The sequence below is a fragment of the Xenopus tropicalis genome, chromosome 9 (assembly GCF_000004195.4).
Source record: "Xenopus tropicalis strain Nigerian chromosome 9, UCB_Xtro_10.0, whole genome shotgun sequence".
Taxonomy (NCBI): domain Eukaryota; kingdom Metazoa; phylum Chordata; class Amphibia; order Anura; family Pipidae; genus Xenopus; species Xenopus tropicalis.
Genome location: NC_030685.2, coordinates 30139271 through 30160376, shown reverse-complemented (window position 1 = coordinate 30160376; position 21106 = coordinate 30139271). Strand labels below are relative to the sequence as shown.

General features: G+C 37.0%; 1 protein-coding gene across 2 annotated transcripts in view; it reads right to left on the bottom strand.

The window, feature by feature from the left end:
- elfn1 (extracellular leucine-rich repeat and fibronectin type III domain containing 1) overlaps positions 1–21106 on the bottom strand; it is a 340145-nt gene that overhangs the window by 290996 nt on the left and 28043 nt on the right. For both annotated transcript variants that reach the window (XM_018097619.2, XM_031893529.1), the window contains exon 2: positions 7707–7797. The gene's annotated coding sequence lies outside the window, so the exon portion shown is untranslated. The remainder of the gene's footprint in view (positions 1–7706; positions 7798–21106) is intronic.

Below are 21106 nucleotides of genomic sequence, written 5' to 3'. Positions count from 1 at the left end.
GGGCCAGGTTGGAGCTGCAGAGTGCCATTGAGTCTTATGGGAGACTTTCCTTGGGCCAGGTTGGAGCTGCAGAGTGCCATTGAGCCCTATGGGAGACTTTCCTTGGGCCAGGTTGGAGCTGCAGGGTGCCATTGAGCCCTATGGGAGGCTTTCCTTGGGCCAGGTTGGAGCTGCAGGGTGCCATTGAGTCCTATGGGAGACTTTCCTTGGGCCAGGTTGGAGCTGCAGAGTGCCATTGAGCCCTATGGGAGACTTTCCTTGGGCCGGGTTGGAGCTGCAGGGTGCCATTGAGTCCTATGGGAGGCTTCCAAAATCATGCTAAGTCTGAAAGTTTCGCCCGCCGCTTACGAGCGATCAATACGAAAAAGTCGCGACAAGATACGAGCGAATCGTAATGGCTACGAAAAACTCGCGTTTTTTCGCGCAAATCGTATTGGTAACGGAAAAGTCGCAACAATTTCCGAAAAGTCGTAAAGGCGCTGAAAAAGTCGCAAAATGTTCGTTTTCCAATCGGAATATCAGAATCTTAGTAAATCAGCCCCTAGGGCTACTTGAATAACACTGAATTGCACCAGTGCAGTTTCCCAGAGCAGACATGAAAGGGAAATATTTGCTGAGGGCACATTTAAACACCATTGCAATGTACTTTAATTTTTAAAGATATTATCAGTTTTATGCTGCTAATATTAGTCTTTCAGCTAAACAGCTCAGGCATTGAATTTGTTCTTCATGTTGCTCTCTTTCTCTCCAACATAGTACTCTTCCAACAGAATCCTGCATTAAAGTCCATTTTTCAAGAGGGCAAGAATTTTTTATATTTAATTTGGAAATCTGATGTGGGGTTAGCCATATTCTTACTTTCCCAAGTGCCCATGGGCATGTTACTTGTGCTCTGGGTGACCTGTCACCCAGACATAAAAAGGTGTATAATAAAAGCCCTGTTTTTTTATTACCACATCCATACCCTAATGCATTTAAAAAAGCATACCTAAAAGCATTTAAAAATCCCAGCTGTCAATCGTATATATTGCCTCCCCCGCCTCTATGCCTTAGGCATAGGGGTGGGGCAGACAGTTACTTTCACTTTCAATTCAGAACTCCTTAGATGTTGCTGCACTGCTCACATTCCCCCTCCCTCCGCACCATGTAATTTTGTAACCAGTGTATGGACAGGGGCATCAGGTCCCCCCATACTGGCACAGAAACAAGATTTTGGCAGGATGCAATGCCTGCTTTGATAACAGTGTCCACAAAATGTTACAAAAAATGAATATATAGTAGTCAAGTATGATGTGCCCGCGCCCAGTCTGACACGACCACGCCTATTTTGACGTGAATGCGCCTATTTTGATGCACAACTTTTTCTTTGACGCATGACAAATTTTTTTGCGGCAAACTTTTCGGAAACAATTTGCCAATGGCGAAATTCAGAAATCCATGCCTGGCGAAAACATTTACTCATCACAAGTCAAGTAATATAAAGAAGTGGTAGGCTTGAACACATTGGTTTATTGAGTATAAACTAAAACATATTCTTCCGTTACAGTTAATTTTAGTACAGGTATGGGACCTCTTATCCAGAATTCTAGGGACCTGGGGATCTTTCAATAATTTAGATCATCATATCTTAAAGGGACAGTAACACAAAAAAATGAAAGTGTATAAAAGTAATTACTATATAATGTAATGCTGCCCTGCACTGGTACAACTGGTGTGTTTTCCTTAGAAAGACTACTATAGTTTATATAATAAAGCTTCTGTGTAGCCACGGGGGCAGCCATTTACAGGAGAAAAGGCACAGGTTACTTAGCAGATAAAAGATAAAACCCCATTATATTCTACAAAGATTATCTGTTATCTGCTATGTGCCTGTGCCTTTTCTCCTTTTTCCCAGCTTCAATGGCTGCCCCCGTGTTGACATAGCAGCTCATTTATATAAACTATAGTAGCGTTTCTGTTGCAAACTTACCAGTTTTACCAGCGCAGGGCAACTGTACATTATATTTTAATTACTTTAAAACACTTTCATTTTTTGGTGTTACTGTTCCTTTAAGGCTACTAAAAAATCATTTAAACATTAAATAAACCCAATAGGATTGTTTTGCCTCCAATAAGGATTAATTATATCTTAGTTGGGATCAAGTACAAGGTACTGTTTTATTATTCCAAAGAAAAAGGAAATCATTTTTTAAAAATATAATTATTTAATTAAAATTGAGTGTGAGAATTAGAGATGGCCTTCCCATAATGTGGAGCTTTCTGAATAACGGATAACAGATCCCATACCTGTTATTTTTTTGTTAAATCATGAAAACAACCTCTCAAGCTATTGAATGATAAAATAAATGGCCCCAGTTCAGTATTTGAAAAGTAGTATATAAAACAGTTTGATGCACATTCAGATCAATATCTATGCCTTTCCTAAACACAAGCTATGTAAAGCGTTCATGTGTCTTCAATATCTCAAAACAGTCTCATTTAGGTACACCTTGTGATAGGAAATCAATACAATTTATGGATGCTATTACAGATGATTAAGGCAGCAATTAAATATATGGGGATGGGGGAGTAGCACACATAGCTAATATGACAGATAAAGAGGCTACGTCTTTCATAAGGGGCTCTTATGAATACTCTGGTATTGATTAAGAAAGCAGGAGACAGCTTCTAAAGTTTTTCAAGGCCTTTAGGAGAATGGAGCCGATGCAAATGCCACCAAAAATGGAGAATTGTACAAATGAACGGAACAAATCTTTGTTGCCTTCTTAGCATGCATTTTTAATGTAGTTATGGAAACCACTGCATATTATATTATCGAGAAATTCATTCTCTATAATTGTATCTATATAAGTAACTAGTTAGTATACTGCTTAGCTCTGCCTAGCTATTCTACATACACAAAAGCAGTAATACACATTTCTTTGTTATACAGTACAATCCTTAGACATGGGCATAACTGTAATGGAACGTCAACCTGTTACTGCTGGGGGAACCAAGGGTTTTGTAGGCCCAGTGGCCTTAACTGACGATCAACTAATAAAGGTATAGGATCTATTATCCACCTGAGGCTTTCTGAATAAGGGATCGTTCCATAATTTAGACCCTTGAGTCTGCTGAAATGTATATAAACATTAAATAAACACAATAGGATAGTTTTACCATCAATATGGATTCATGCAGCGTAGTTACCATCAAGTACAGAGAAAAAAGAAATAATTTAAAAAAAAATAGAATTATTTATTAATAATGAACTCTAAGGGAGAAGTCCTTCCCATAATTTGGAGTTTTCTGGAAAATGGCTTCTGTATCAGGGATCCCATACCTATTTAATATTTACATTAAAAGAAAAATACTGGCTTTGTATTTATTTAAGAACAGAGCACAAAGGGTTTCATTTTACAAAAGGATTCACTAGAAGAAAAAAATAACCTGCCTACCTGAAACATATTTAGGGGCAGATTTACCCAAATGTGAGTTTAGAGCTTAATACATAAAAACTCAGCCATTTTCTATTCATTCCTATGGGATTTTTAGAAGCGTATTTATCAAATGGTAAATTCTAACTTTTACTCATTGAAAAATACACTTATAAAAATCCAATAGGATTGAATAGAACGTGGGTTAGTTTCTATGTATTAAGCTCTAAACTTACATTTTTGATAAATTTGCCCTTTAGACTTTACATGATTTGTATATTATAATAAATTACCCACAAGAGATATTGTTTTCTATTATTATTGCACACTTTCACACTTTAACAATTAATACAGTCTTAAAGGGGTAGTTCAACTTTTATTGCTTATAGAAAGTGTCAACTGTAATATTCTAAGACAATTTGCAATTATTCTTGATTTTTTTCGACGACCTCAAGTGTAAAAAAAAAAAAAAAAAGGAAACTTCGCAATCAAAGTGTTTTTTGGTTGCTGGATTTATGGCTCTGAAAACAATAGAGCACAATTTAGTTGCATGCTTGAAAGAAAGAGAGTAGAAAGCCTAGTAATTTAATTATTGCTCATAACAGGCCCATATTTGACAAATTAGAAGTGCAATTAATCATGAATTTTCCCTTTAAAGGAAAACTATACCATAATGAATACTTAACCAACAGTTTACATTATATCAAGTGACTTTTACAAAATCTTACAAAACTGGAGTATATATATATATATATGTATATATATATATATATATATATACAGGTATAGGACCCGTTATCCAGAATTCTCGGGACCAAGGGTATTCTGGAATACTGTGATTTGTTTTTCCATTCTCCAAGTCTACTAAAAAAATCAATAAAAGAGTAATTAAACCCAATAGGATTGTTTTGCATCCAATAAGAATTATTTATATCTTAGTTGGGATCAAGTACAAGATACTATTTTATTACTACAGGGAAAAAGGAAATCAATTTTAAAATTCTTAATTATTTTATTAAAATGGAGTCTATTGAAGATGGGCTTTCCGTAATTCTGAACTTTATGGATAACAGGTTTCCGGTTAACAGATCCCATACCTGTATCAGTAAATATTGCCCTTTTGCATCTTTTCCCTTGACACCATTTTGTGATGGGCTGTGTGCTCCCTCAGAGATCACCTGACAGGAAATAATGTATAACTGTAACAGGAAGTAGTGTGGGAGTAAAATTAGAAACACTATTTGCTAAATGTTTGCACCACCATTTATTTATAAACAGACTACAGAATAATAATACTGGAAAATCTAAAAATACAGACAAACGTAAATGTTTGCACTTGTCCCAGAGTATAATGAACAAAAGCCTTATTAAAAGAGTTATAGACACTGGCACAGATTCCATTTAAAGATAAAAATATCCAGTTCTTTTAGTCAGAAATCCAATATTGATGTCTGGGGAAATCTGAAATTTGGCAAGAAGCTCTTCTAATCAATTGCATATAGATCTAATATAATCTTTTATAAAGCTTTTTTTTTTTTTTAATAATTTCCATCTCTAACTTATTATATGAAACCTTTATAGTTTAACAAAAGCCAATCTACATCTTGAGCATATATTTTATAGGTCACAAATAAATTATACATATGGCAATGTGTAATAGTAAATGTTGTTTCTCTCAATATGTTTGTCATTTTTCATGTTTAGCACAAAATACACAGTGCGCCATATGGTCTTCATACCTCAAGAGACCCAAAATCTGTTAAAGTGCCATTAAAATATTGTGGGGATGCATCATGTTCAAGGGTATACATTGGATATACATGGGGGGATGTAATACGTATAACAGAAAAAACAGTTGCAATGAGACCAAAATGGTGCTTTGTGACTAATTTTGCATTTGCACAACAAAAAAAAAATGTTTAGCAAACCCTTTGCATTTCTTGTGACAGAAGGTTTGCTATTGTGATTTTTTTACTTTGGGCAATGAATGTAATAAAACTTCTTAATGAAAAAGTCAGACTCACAATTATGCCATCTTCAAGCAGGTGCTAAACATTTGCAATGTAATAAATGTTTAATAGTGATGAGCGAATCTGTCCCATTTATTTGAATATCTGTTCTTTGAAAAGATTTGCAAATTGGCGAAAATTCCGCAAAACGGCGAAAAAGTCGCATGTCAAAAAAAATTGTCCCGGCGACTATTTTTTTGGCGTGATACAATTATTTTGACGCCTGCGACTATTTTTTTGATGTGCAACAATTGTTTTGACGCGAGCGACAATTTTTGGACGCATGACAAATTTTTCCGCAGCAAATTTTTTCAGTCGTTTTGCAAAACAATCCAGCAATGGTGAAACATGGAAATTTGCCGCGAATCCATGCATTTCGCCCATCACTAATGTTTAGTGAACGGTACTACATTGCCTATGAAGGTTCTCATTCATCCAGGTCATGATATAAAGTATCTAGTAGAATTAAGCCTAAAGCAACTGGAATTTTCTACGTTTTCTTGAAAATGTTTCACCACTCATCCGAGTGGCTTCTTCCGTTCAAATGAGTGGTAGGAATTTCCCCAGCATCACATATGTTGCTGAAACATCAGAAAAACTTAGGAGAATTGTCAACAAACATCGCATTCCTATGTTTTTCAAACCCAGCAACACCCTGAGACAAAAGCTGGTACACCCTAAAAACCCACCACTAAAGCAAATAAAAAGTAATGTGATCTATGTCTAGTGTAGTGAAGACTATTCAGACTTATACATTGGATTGGAGAAACAAAACAACCTCTCTGTAAGAGAATGGCCCAACATAGGAGGGTTAACTCCTCAGGACAAGACTCAGCAGTCTATCTACACCTCAAGGAAAAGGGACACTCATTTGAGGACTGTAACGTGCTTATTTTGGATCAAGAAAGAGGTGCGGAAAACCATCCATAAACAGATGAGGGGTCTACGACACCGCTTTACAGGAACTTACCATGCCATTTTCACATCCTTACCCCGGTGGTTTCACAACAATTCGCACTTCCAGCCATGTACATTGAAAGATTAACACCTGCCTCAATGAGAATCATGGTACCAATGTGATTGGATCATATTTTCTCACACCTGTGAGTTTCAGCCAACACCAGAGTAAGTTTTGGATTGGATGCCTGTGACTTGACACACACACAAGGTCTATTTATCAAAAATTTTGTAAAAACTCAAATCAAATAAATAGTTTGCATTTTACTGATTTTAAATATTAACCATTATTCAAATTCATGATTTTTAACCCCCATACATTTTTATACATAAAAGTGTGAGTGTGCACACAAGGATACCAAAAAATGTACATAGACAGAAAGAAAAATAAAAACCAACAAAATGTGTCTTGTGGAAAGATCTGAGGTGTCAAAATAAAATGTTGATGGCCTTTTATTTGATGTGTGAAAGTGGGTCCTACAAGGCTGAACTTCAAGCAAATATCCATTGACTAGATACAGTCATCCCTAACCAGTGGCTCCTGAGCAACATGTTGCTCATCACCCCCTTTGATTTTGCTCCCAGTGGCCTCAAAGTAGGTACCCATTTTTATACTTATACTGGCTTAGACATAAGTTTTGCAAGACCAGAGACACAGTTTTACTCCAAGCAGAGCCTTCTGCAGGCCAGCAGTCTACGTGGGGCTACCAAATAGCCAATCAGAGTCCTTATTTGGCATCCACAAAGAACTTTTTAATGGTTATGTGGCTCACCAACACTTTTTACATCTGAGTGTTTCTCAGGAGTAAAGAAGGTTGGGGAAACCTGGACTAGAATATACTTGAGGTATTAGCCTAATCTGCTCAATGTGCTTGTAGACTTTACCTGCAATAACTGCATCACATACAGTATAGCTGCACATCATTTTCTCTAATATGTATTTGTAAAATTGCACTGCATGGTAAAACTTCTTGGAGACTAATGCAGAAGCAAAATCATCAGAATCAAAACAGCACATGTCCATATTATTTGGACTTTTTCAGCTGCACATTATTTGGAATTGAAATTCTGTTCACTGTATTTGTAACTGAATCAAAACTATAGACAGTAGCATAAATATATTTCACCACCTCAAAACACAGGAAGGAATGTTAATCATTTGGGCGGCGGTAGTCATATTCGCCCTTATCTTGAACATAACAATACCTCACTAAAGCTGTTATTGCTCTTGGAAGCAGAAAAACAGGGACGCGGCTTCAAATACTCCATGACACAAATGTGTAAAATAGTAAATACAAATGCAAAAAGAAAAAAAAAAACTTACTCATTTATTTTCTTTAACATCTCAGTCCTCGAAATGTTTTTACCGAAAACTCCATCATGGGTGAGACTCCAGAAGAAATATATTTGTACACCTAAAAAAAAAATTGGAAACTTAATTTTAGATCGGCATTTACAATCAGTGAGCAAAAAAAATATATATTGCACACAGTTTTATTGCCACATATACCATATACACGCATCAAGGATCTAAAACAGGGGTCCTAAAACTTTTTAAGCAGGGGGCCAGTTCATGGTCCCTCAGACTGTTGGGGGGCTGGATTATAGTCCTCAGACTACGCCCACTTCAGCTCTCTGCTGCGAGGTCAAACTACGGCCTTCTCCTGCGTCCTCGCTCTCCCTGCTCTCCGCTCCATCTGTCTTCCCTCTCCCTGTTCCGTCCTTTCTCTCTGCTCCCCACTCCGCCTGTCCTGCCTCTCCCAGCTCCCCACTCCCCGCTGTCAGGGATGAGGACGCAGCGGGGGTCGGGTATATTACCCTGGGGGGCCAGATTCGGCCTGCAGGCCATAGTTTGAGGATCCCTGGTCTCAAATATAAATTTCATTGCAACTGGATATTGTACCCAGCCCTATACTGTTTTTTTCATATTTGAAATCATGCACAGTACTCTACTTTCTCCCTCCATGCTGTTATTCAGTCTGCTATGTGATTGTTTAATAACTGTAAAATTATCTCCAACATTACTCAAATCAAAATAAACATATAAAAATGAATTTACAATTTTTTTAAAAAAATAATACGAAGTGAAGTTGGTAAAACATTCAACAGAATATTCATGTTTATCCTTACAAGAGTCTCATACCATTGTAATTGGTTATTAGTGCAACAGACTAGCACATTGCAATTACAAGGGTGGGTTACAGAAACTGATAGCTTTCCAAATTACGGCTAAATAGGCTAAATTAAGGCTAAATAGGGTTCTTTCTGGCAAAATGCCAACAGTGAGCAGAGTAGCCTTCATAAAATGACATGTTCAAGTAGATTTGCCGGCAGTTAGAAATTGTACACCTCAAAGTTGACTAATTGTACTTGGGGCATGCTTAGAAATACTCTAGAGGCAACTTCTGCAACTTTGGAAAATCGTGGCGCCGCGTTTGCCATCCCGCCAGTGATTTACATTCTAGAAAGTGGCATGGCATTTTGGGGAGATTAGTCACCCACAACAAGGGAGATTTGTCGAGCGGCGACTAATCTCCCTGTGTGTCACAGCCCTAACTCTACTGGTTCAATTGTGATGACAAAAATTTCAATTGAGTATATGGCCTAAGTCTTCTATATTATATTTTAATCTAATAGCAGGAAACCTGTTATCTATAGAGCTTGTGGGATAAGGCTACTAAAATGCTGTCAACAGAAATTCCCCTGTGACGTTGCCAGGCCATGTGAGGATGTGGATGTGGTAGGACTCACATATACACAATTTCCTTAGGGAATGAGGCTTTTTATTGTTGTATGGCAACTTCAACATTGTAAGTTTTCCTTAGGGTATCTATCAACATTCAGATTTTCAAAAATGTCTAGTCATTTATTATTATTATCCGAATTGAGAAAGCATGAACTAAAAAAAAGACCTGGAAAAAAATGCGAAAATGGTAACTTTTGCATATTGTCACACAAATGAAAATTTCATTACAAACCTCTAAAACCGTGAAGCAAAGAAAGAGCTTCCATTGGTAAAAAGGACAACTGCCATTGAATTCCACATGATCTCGAAGGGTTTTAGATGGCGTATTTTTTATTGCAGATTTGTTGCAATTTTGTCACATAATAAATATTGAAAAAATGGTGTTGTTTTTTGTAACAAAATTGTATTCAAAGCATAAAAAACAATACGAATTGTGAAAAAAAAAATTGAACCTTGGAAAATGCCCCACATAGAATTATAGTATGGTATCCAGCCTGGACTTAGTGGTTCTGCTTTTGGAGAGTGCCAGGGTTGTGTGCTGGTACTGATGGTCAGTGGAACATGTTGCGGTATTGTACAGCTAGGCAGCCTCTGTTATCTTCCATGTGACTAACAACTCAGGATTTTTGACAGCCTCCTTTCAGAAAACCACAAAGTCATCTTCCAGAAGAAGCCAATCACATTACATTCTGCTCGGCCCATTATAGGGACCAGTCAGGCCCTAAATTGTGATAGCACCATACTTAGTTAATACTACTGGGCCAATGGGGTACCATATGGTAAGCATGCCATGTTCTATTAACAAGAATAGGTTTTATCTCTTGAATTTTTATAGTTGTGTCCTTAAACATATCAAGGTCATTATAATTTTGGTGCTGTTTGACTGATCATTCAAGCAAGCTGCTTTTACAAATGAGTGAATCTCTCGTTTGCCGGCTTGGAGCAGGTGCAGCTTGCAGATTGAATAGTGGATTTTTGAAAACAAAAAAAAAAACTTGACAGCATATTGAAATACATTCAAAGTAAGATATATTCCTAAAGTGTCAAGATTAAATAGCAGATTGTTTAATATGGCAAAATATAGATGTAATAGCAGAAATAGTAAAGAAAATGGCAGAAAATGTATTTATACATTCTTGCCTTTTTATTAATATAATTTTGTATATCATTTGAAGTGTAGATTTGAATTCATTCTATTTTTATTTATTTCAGTCTTTTTAGTGCCATAGCAGTTCTTGGGGGGGTCTGTGCTCTGAGCAGGTATAAATGAGCCCTCAATGTAAGACGACTTGGGAGGAGATGATAAAAGCATGACTGCGCTGTTTAGAAGAAAATTGGCCTCTGGAGCATGGTACCAACTGCTTCCTAACTCAAAACAATTTAGAATAGAGGGTCATCACTTAAGGTGTCCCTCTCTAATGGCTGCCATAAGCCATCACAAGATGGATAGATCTCTACTCCCTTGGCTTTCACCTTGCCCTTTTTGTTTGCTGATGTAAGCAAGCTGTAAACTCTCACTATCCCGCCCCCTCGTTTCCATAGATACCTCTCTAAACTAAAGTTGCCCACACATTTGTTTGATTTGTCCATGTACCATTTCCAACCAGAAAATCTCAATGTTCAATCTATAGTTCCACCAGTGTTTGGGTTAACTGTTCATATAAATCTTCAAAATAGTAAAAAGGAACATTGGGCAACACTAAAATGTAAAGTGAAGGCATAAAGCCAGATTTACTTCCTATGCCTTCCCTTTTTGTGTTACCCCTTATTGCTTTATCATAGCTCGTTAATCAATGAAATTGGCCATTTGTGTGAGTGGTGAAATTGCCCAGTGTTTGCCATTTGGTCAGATATTTTGTTTTCAAGCTTGAAAAAGGTACTAAAATGTCCTGAAAGCTTGCTATGATTATCTTAGTTAGCCAATAAAGGTATCACCTTTATACCACTTTTGTTATTTTTTACATCACCTTTTCCATCAGATATTTTAAAATTGCCACAGATGCATCTCAGCTTGTTACATATACACATTCTACTATGTATACATGTATACATATTACCAAATACATTTGAATGACATCAAAACTATTGTCATTCTAAATATTTAATTATATTTGGTAAAAATAATTTGTTGTGATTTTGCTAGTAAGTATTTCATGTTGACAGTGGCTAACAGTAAAATCCCAACCCCCACTTTTATCTTCTCTTTGCTCCTTTGTGCACAATGTTTGCTATTTGATTAATGGTAGATGTGACTTTCTATTTGCTCCAAGCATTTATTTTAATGATATCAATAAAGCAAATTCTAAAGTTTGCTCACAAAATATAACCTTCTGTCGACTTAAAGTATCGTAAATATAAATATACTTTACAAATGTCTGCATAGTGAATTTAAAAATATTGTGAAACAAAATGGAATCTGGGAAGCTTTAATAAAAGGGCTTGTGGTTCAACATGTAAACATTCCTATTTATAATTCAAACAACATTGATAATAACGTTTAATGTTAATAAAATAAAGAGGAAGCAAAATTTGTAAATCTACAACCCACATATATTTTTCCTATTGATTTCCTATGAAGTAAAAAGTTGTAATTAAGGACAATGAGGAGACCAAAAAGGGCAAACCAATATTCTGAGAAACAGAATTTCCATTTAGGTTCATATTTGCCCTGCCATTATGAGTAGTATGAAGTATGGTAATGTTTATCTGTTTAGCTAGGGGTACAGTAATCTGGGTGCCTTTGGATGAGAGTAGGGTTTATCCTGCAAAATTGCATGACATCTCTGGGTAGAAGTAGTGGCAGAGCTTATGTCAAGTCCTGAATATTTTATGGTGCTAGGGTTGCCACCTGTCCAGTTTTGAGCTGGATAGTGGATAGTTAATAGTTTTTGGAAGGACTGTGATAGTGGATAGCCAGGTTTTCAGAAGGACTGTGCAGGTCAAAACTTCCTGCCTGGTTTACCAAATTCAGAAATCTGGACAGAAGTCCCTTTGACTGATGTAGCAATTGGCCAATTGCTGATCACCATTTGATAGGCCCGCCCCCTGATGTCACAATCTCCACCCCCAGCTTCGCACTTTTTGCCCCTGCAATGTCACTGCCCGGCCCCTGATGTCACCACTGGCCCCCTGCCTGGAGTCCCAGCTGCCAGAAGATGGTAACCCTATGTGGTGCCCATATGACAGAATCTTATGAACACTCAGAGTACTGTATATAAAGAAAACTCAGCCAAGCAATTCTCGCTAAACATGGGTACAGGTGATAACCTCTGCAGTATACCTCAGGAGTGCCCCAGATAACAAAAACCTGCCTATGTTAAGTGATTAGATATTGATTGATTCATTACTTTATTGAATTTATGTATGTTCCGTACTGGACAGATGTAATAATAAATTCATTTCATGGCTGCTTAAGAACAAAAGTTCAAATGAAGCACCCCATAATATGTTATACCTTCCTCCAAAATATATCCCCTCCCTCCAATATAAAGGGTGTGACACTTCATTCGGCATCTAAGGAGTGCAATGATTGCTATTTTATTTAATATTACTATCAATTCTATTGCTGCCTTGGTGCTCTATTGTGATAAATGAAGCCAGGACTTTCAAGCCATTAACCTAGGCAAAACGGCATACTCCATAGTCCCAAAGATCATGTGTTTGTGCCTACATTTTTAGTGTGCAGATGGAAATAAAAACCATTTCAGCGTATTTCACCTGCTGCTATTATAATACAATGTAAAACACAAAGAATTTTTCCAGTCTGCGCACTTGACCTAAGCTCATAAATAAGCCATTGTAAAATTGTGAAAATTTTAATTAGGCAATAAACAAAATGGCTAATCTGACAAAGTACTGGAACAATAGAGTTTACTATCAGCCATCGGCGCTGACAGGTAGAATCCGGATAATCCACTTCTTGCGGCTCCACTTTCCACAAACAATTTAATTGCTGAGATAACTTTATTGTTTGCTGCTTAATATAAATGGAATATGTGGAAAGGGGGAGACTGTTTTGCAGCTTTGAATCCTTCTGTTTAGGATTCTTAGTTAAGATTTCCAGTATATACAGGCCTGGACCAAGCCTTGGTTCACCGTAAGTAAAAATAAACAGAATCTGCTTGTTCAACAAAATTCAGTAATATCACACAGAGTCGGGCAGGGGTACGCGGGGCTCACTGGGTATCCAACTCAAGGGCCCGCCACCCAGGCACATAAGGGCCTACTGATTTTCCCGCTCAGTTGCACTACTTACTTTGCTGTTAAAAATTAAAGATGGCTGTGCATTCTACTATAAAGCGTGCAGGGGAGTGGGGAGTGGTTGTGGAGGAGGCCAACAGGGTCAGGGGGTCCACCCGGTACCCTGGTGAGTTAGTCCAACTCTCATATCAGTTAAAAGGAGTGCCATCTGATATTGCTATTCATTGAAATAGGGAGTCATTTATGTAGAAACCTTGCATAGCAATGGTGGAAGGAAATGTAGCCATAAATATTCTCATAGCAGCTAGGGTACTATATAGAGGGAGTCTCGTTTGTATTCCCTGTGTTTGGGTGGATTTAATCTGGGTATTAAAGTTTACTCAAAAAACATACAAGCAGGTTAATTGGCTCCTAATAAAATTGCTTGTGTGACCGTGATCGGGACCTTATACTGTAAGGTCCACTAGGTTTAGGACTGATGTGAAATATATATAAACTATATGAGCAGTGGCTTATCTATAGAAGGATCAGAGGGGCCCGGGGACAGTGGAGCCCAGACCATGGGGTCTCTATAGCTGTAAGAATTCCACCCTCCCCAGTCACCCTTTTGCCTACCCTGTGTGAGTGGCCGGGCAGTGGGTGACAAGCAGACAGGTAGGTGGAGGGAGGGCCCTTACAATTTTTTTTTTTGTGTGGGGGGGTCAAAATAATTCAACTCAATCAATTGACTTTTACATTGCATAGTTACAGGTGGACCACTTCTGGATCCAAACTTGCTGCAAAGAGGTCTTTAATAACTGATAACCTGCCCAAAACGTTAAAGTTTCTGTAATATCAGACAGTTTAACAATAAAGGCTCAGTTTGCATTTTCTTGGATATCAGCAGAATGACGCCTGGGGGTTAAACATAAATAGTCTGTGATAAGGTGTTCTCCTCACTGCAGAATTGCACATTAGCTACACATTAAAAAAAAAAGGCCCCCAGAAGTTGACAATTTGCCCTTGCAGCAAATCCAGCGTTGCAGCTCTTGAACTTTAGAGAATCCAATTTTACAAACATCAGAAGACATTTCTCAAAACATTCAGAAAAATGTACTTGTGTTCTGAGCCATAAAGCTACAGAAAGAAAGCCACGGAAACCATAACCCCTTCACTGTCAGACAGACTAGAGCTCAATGTACTGTATCTGTTATTAAGTTTTCCTTCTCTCGGCAACATAAAGTAAAACAGTATGTGATATTGAAAAGCTTTAGTTTATCTATGATAAAATATCCTACAGAAAAAACACCAGACTAAAGGTTTGTTGTCCCAAGTTACTGTGTGCATGTTTTAGTAGGCCCATATGTTATGATAGAAGAACTATCCTATATATATATATAAATACACTATGATCAAATTATAATATACAGTTTGGTCATTTCTCTATAGGACCAAACTGTAAATTATATCCTTATAAATGGTGCTTAGTGATGTCATCAGTTATAATCAGAGCTTAGTGATGTAATTTTTGTCCCATGACTCACTGAAACTTGTGTATTATTATAAATAATGTACATCCTGTTGTAAAAGATGACGATATTAGACGTCACTGAGCAGTACATGACCTGTACAAAAGCCTCATGCCTTCAGCCTCATGTTTTTATATGGTCATGGAACTCTTATAATATCCTTATATTTTTCAATAGGGGGTACTTTATACACTATATAATATTAATAATATATTTTTGTGTCTAATTCTTTTCCCTCGTGCCACCAAGTGATTGATTCAATCTTTCCTTGACAAATGTAATATCTATCACTTCAGTGAAAATCTTGAGTAAGTATAAACATGTATTTGACCTGTTATCCAGAATACTTGAAACTTGGGTTTTTTTGGATAAGGGGTCTTTCTGTCATTTGGATCACCATACCCAACGTCTGGATTTATCTTTATATCTTGGTTATGATCAAGTACAATGTACTGTTTTATTACTACAGAGAAAAAATGGAAATCATTTGAAAATGTTTCAATTATTTGATTATAATATACTGAAAGATAACCTTCCCATAATTCCCATACTGCACACAGTACAGTAACAATCACAAAAGGATAAGTATATAATTGCAGTTTATATTTCCCTTGGCAGCAAAAGACCAGAGGCTATGATAAATACATAAAAATGAACAGAATAACAAGTTCCCCCTTATTAAAACATACAATTTAATAATTTTGGCATTTAATGCCACTAAGATCTCACCATGCTTATGGGGTATATGCATGGCAGTCCAATAGCCTTATTACATTAAAGCACTAACCCCCCCATATGTAATAAAAGGCACTAAGGTTTCCCAGGAACAGTAATTCATAGCAACCAATAACATGTTTTAGACAGGTGACCAGTAAATTCTCCTGCTGATTGGTTGCTATGGGTTACTGCTCCTGAGCAAACTTAGTGCCTTTTATTACATAGCCCTGCAAATGTCTCAAATAGCATACCAGTTGGTTGGTGTTTTGTTTGGTGGCATTAGATGGCAATTTGATATGTACAGGTATGGGATCCCTTATCCGAAATCCCGTTATCCAGAGAGTTCTGAATTACGGAAAGGCCATCTCCCATAGACTCCATTATAAGCAAATAATTCTAATTTTTAAAAATGATTCCACTTTTCTCTGTAATAATAACACAGAACCTTGTACTTGATCCCAACTAAGATATAATTAATCCTTATTGGAGGCAAAACAAGCCTATTGGGTTTATTCAATATTTGAATGAATTTAACAGACTTAAGTTATGGAGATCCAAATTACAGAAAGATCCCTTATCCGGAAAACCCCAGGTCCTGAGCATTCTGGATAACAGTTCCCATGCCTGTATATGTAATATGTATGTGTAATATATATGGCTTACTCTTTATTTGCAGCTTACATGGTGGCTTTTAATTAAAGGTTTATTTTAGCACTTTCTCCACTCATATATATGTAACTTTGTGTGACTTCGGAAAACCGAAACGATGCGTAGGCCTTTCCACAAGTGTTTCCCTTTGTTGCCGGTGGAAAGGCATTTAGGAGGGATTAATGGGCCGCAGTAGCAGAGATCAATCGCTGGCGACTAACCTCTGCGTGGGACATCAGCCTTACACAAAGTACAGACAGTAAATATTTGTACCTTGTAACATATTCATAATATTGCAGCACATCCTTTTATCTATAACTGGTTTGAATGGAACCCTTAGATTTAAGAAACAATCACTATTCCGGGGGACAGGATTTCAATAGCACCTATCCCAGAATAGAAATCATTCATTTCTTTGCACATCAAACATTGCCATTTTCCTTAAACCTCACTTAATCACAGCAATAATTACACCTAATTATGTGACCCTTACGCAGCGGGAAGAATGTAAAGGTTACTATTTTTACTTATGTAGTAAATTGCAGTTAATTGCAGTTTTCATTTTATCTCATTATGGCAGAATAAATATAAATTACAGAACTGAATATTGCCCGTTTTTCATTTTGTGCAGTAAGTCTCCCTAATTAACATGTGACCATTTCACGTTATGACAATGAAGGCCGAGGCAGAATCTTAATTGTCAGAATAAATTGCTTTTGATATTCTTTGGGCATATAACCTCTAATGTGTCAGCGAAAGCCTACTTTATTTAATGGAAACATCTTTTCATTTGCTTCCTATGATGATAGATGTTTAACCAACAAACCAATGAGAGGCCGATATCTTCAGTTTAATGCAGTATCTATTTGTAATACAAACTGCATGGCGGACAGGTATTTTGCAGAAATATGTGCCTAATGGTAGTCCCAACGCTGTAAAGTAGTGCAAGTTAGCAGACAATTGTGGCCCAACCCTCATGTGTTTTTTTGTCGGACGGGTTGTTGGTTGTGTTCCTAAGCAAACCAAATCCAGTTAAATGGCAGTGAATTTAAAAAAAAATGGCTGTATGGATGGTCGATGACCCCTTTTGGGCTGCTAGCAAAGCAGCTGCCAATCAAGCTGTTCTATACAGCTAACAAAGAATGGTTTAAGAAATGATACTATGAACAAGAATGTGTCACATTGCTAATCCAGGAGAGGAGGAAGGAATGATCTCCTATCACCGGACCCTTTATCCTTCTGCCATGTCCTTCAAACTTCCCGCACCAGCTTTTCTGTTGCTTAAGGAGGGAATATGTAAAAAATTATTTTAAAGCTTTTCTAGGGAAATATATTAAGATTTAAATAGGCTGCTGTGATGTTAAGGGGTTATATGGCAATGGAGAAGATTGATACTAATGTGATATGAATGTATATGAATGAAATATGGAAGGTTGACTATGCTATGTGTCGGCCATGTTGTACAGCAGCAACCATTTTACATTGAATTTGAATTTGTTTTGTGCTCATACTTTTTTTGGGACCTTCAACTTGTTTTTCTGTGCCATGAATTGCCAGTATATACTTATTTCTTTAGTGAGTCACTTGCTAGTGATAATTATGAGAATCCTAGTTCTAGTTCTCACTTGTGCCTATGTGACAAAAAGAAGGACTTTAGGCATCTGGCCACCACCCTAGTCTAATCCAATCTGAACTGGGCACCAAGTTTGAAAATGTAACATTACCCATGATGACCCTTTTCCCGACTGACTGGTTGCTCCTATTGCCTTCTCTGTTTTCCAGGATTTCCCAACTGATGCAGGCTAGGTTGATGTTTTTTCTTCAAGATCAGAAAGTGATGTATTGAATTTCTGCTATATCACTCTGGTTAAGCTGTGTATTGATAATCAAATTATTGGTAATAAAACTGTTAATATTATCAATAAAGTGAAGTGTATTTTTAGTATTCAGCTTTTTATATAGCAACACAGGGAGTGCTCAAATAGTGGGCCTGGCATTATATGAGGTTTAGGGCAAAGCTTTATTCTAACAATTCTAGTAAAAGAGATAATAAACAGTGAGGATTCTTATTGGACTATTAATTGCCACTGGCTGAGTAAAAGTTTTACAAAGTGGAGTGCATTTTCCTATCTATTTATTCACATTTTTACTTTTCTTTTCACCAATCCATTTGATCCCAATTCATTTATAAACTGCATTTTGCATTTGGACATTTCATTACTATTTATTGCATATGAATTAGCTCTGCCATCTTGGTTTTAAACTCATCCAGTACACTCATATTTCTTTTAGCAGTCATTATTTTAGTCATTCATTAGACATCTGGCTTCCATTGAATTATATAACTAAGTCATCTATTGAATGCTAAATTGTTTTATTCAATGGTACCTATCAGTTGCTTATTATATGCCTTTAGACTGAGCATTTCAAAGAGAAGTCCAGTTTTTTCCCCAACAAGTAAAATATAATGAAGCTGACAACAAGCATTTTGCAGCAGGGAGCACAATACATAGCAATTTACTTGCATTTCTTGGTCTTTGAGGCAGATCAGTAATGACATGCAGTATTACATTTTACTTTTACAGCATCACATGTAATAATTCCATGTCAAACGGGGCTCATATAATAGAATCATAATACATACATGGGATCAGAAAGGCAAGACATATGTAATAGTGATTGCCCAGTAAAAAGCAGATATGACACAGGCAGCTCTGCTAATGCCCTGTACATTATATAGACAGAACATTTATGGACAGCTTATACAATTTAATGCCTTCATACTCATTTTTTTCCCCTACAAAGGATTTTTCACAGCAATACATTATATTCTGACTGCTGTATCCACTCAAATTACACATTTAACTTTCATGTTAGGGTTTCTGTCGGCGGATATTAAAAAAAAAACCTGATATTGGTGTCTCGCTGTATATGGAATAATTGACAGAGCCTTATGAAAATTCTGATCTAAATTTTGCAGCCAATTGTTTTCATTTTCTAAGCAGGGTATAAACATGATCTCTCAGAGGTACATTTATCTTCTGACTTTCAAGTGACCACTGCTATACAGGGATTCTATATTTATTTTTCCTTCTTAATAAGACCCTAAAGGAATTTAGTGTGAAAGGGACACTTGATCCTTCTTTAAAGGGTAAATTTGGGATTGCGCCTAAGCAAAGGAATTTATGATAGATATGATATGATAGGTAGATGCCAGGGTGTATAGGTCCGGTGTAAGGTTGGCTTACGGTGGCTCAGTATATGAAGCAGTGATTTGGTTGGTGAAATAGAATGGTTAAGCAAGCTACTACATGCCCTGCTTATTGATACTTATTAAAATGGTTTAATCTAGGAAAGGTATTTTCGGGGGCACAATATTTAACTAGGATATCAATGAAAAATGGCAGAGCTGTATAGTGGGGTTGGCGGCCTCTCAGGTTGGCCACTGTATTCCCTATCATTGGCCAGGAACAGAATGGTATGTTATTGTTTAGTAAACATCACCTGGTGGCCAAGGATACATGGTTTCCACCAACCTCACTGCTTAGCTCTACCTTTCTCTCTTTTGAGGGGTTCTTTATAGCTGTCAAAAATAGAATAATATTTTATGGTGTATAATGTATTGGTTAGCAAACATTTTAAACTTGAATATGTTATAAGGATATAGTTAATTTCACAGAATGTGTATGTATGTGTGATTTTTCTATATAGTGCTGTTTGTTTAAACAGAGAAGTTCATTCAAACATTACACCAAAAGAGCAGAGAGGGATCAATACATTCTTCTTCTGATTTTTTTTTATATTAACATGAGAGCCACCCAAATTAAATATAAGGTTACATTTGCTTTGAAATATAGTAACAGGCAATAACACAACAGGGGCATTCACAATTCCAAAAAAGGCTGCAATTGGCCATTTTTGCACTTTGCTCCTTGTGTGGGGCATTGTGTGAACAACCACAGGCCTCTACACAAAGACCTGTGGACTGAAGTTGGTATCTAGTGGGGCCTGTGTTAGACCGTGCTAAATACAAAGGTACAAGGGGAGTCTACCTACCATCAACATCATTTAGTCACGCAAGGTACAGAGCAGCAGGAGCTGCAGCCACATGAGGGCCTTATCCTTACTGCGTGCTCTAAGGCAGAGGGTAAGAACATGGGTGGAGTGCACCTTCTAATACTGTTCTTTTCTGGGAGCATCAGATTTTTGATCATGGTACTGCCTGCAAAAAACAGCACACCCCTTACTCATTCGCACTCCTTAATGCTCTTAAGTGTCATATTGACTTGTCCGTGTGATGCCAAAACACACTTTCATCACGGATACCTTCATACAGCCTACCTGTTGGGACACACCGTATCTGCACAATTACTTCCATGTTGTGTAGACAAAGGCAAGTTTTATTTGAGCACATACTGACATTTTACCAAATGGTGCAAAACTAATAGAACATTGCTAGCTGGTGCATAACAAAAATAAATAAATAAATAACTGATTGACTGAATACACATCTGTTTGATTTATAAAGCATCCAAATGCCTCTGCTGAGATATCTGCAGAGCTTCTCTTTGTAATCTGCCCACAGCAATGATCAAACAGGACAATATACTGCCTACCATCAACCCTAGGATCCAAGGGTTTTCTCATGTCTGTTCTATCAGTTCTCAAATGCTAAGAACCATGTCAGTAACACTTTATTGTTCCCTAAATGTTTATTAAGCAAACAATGCTCTGACTGTTTGATGGAATACCTGGCTAGGTTGTTCAGCACGATTCTATGGATAAAAATGCATTTTGTTAAAACATGATTCCTTGAAAATTCCAGCTTTTTAACAGAGTTGTTTCTATATTGGATAATTATTAGCTAAACCAATTGGCCTTGATTAGACTTTAATATTCACCCAG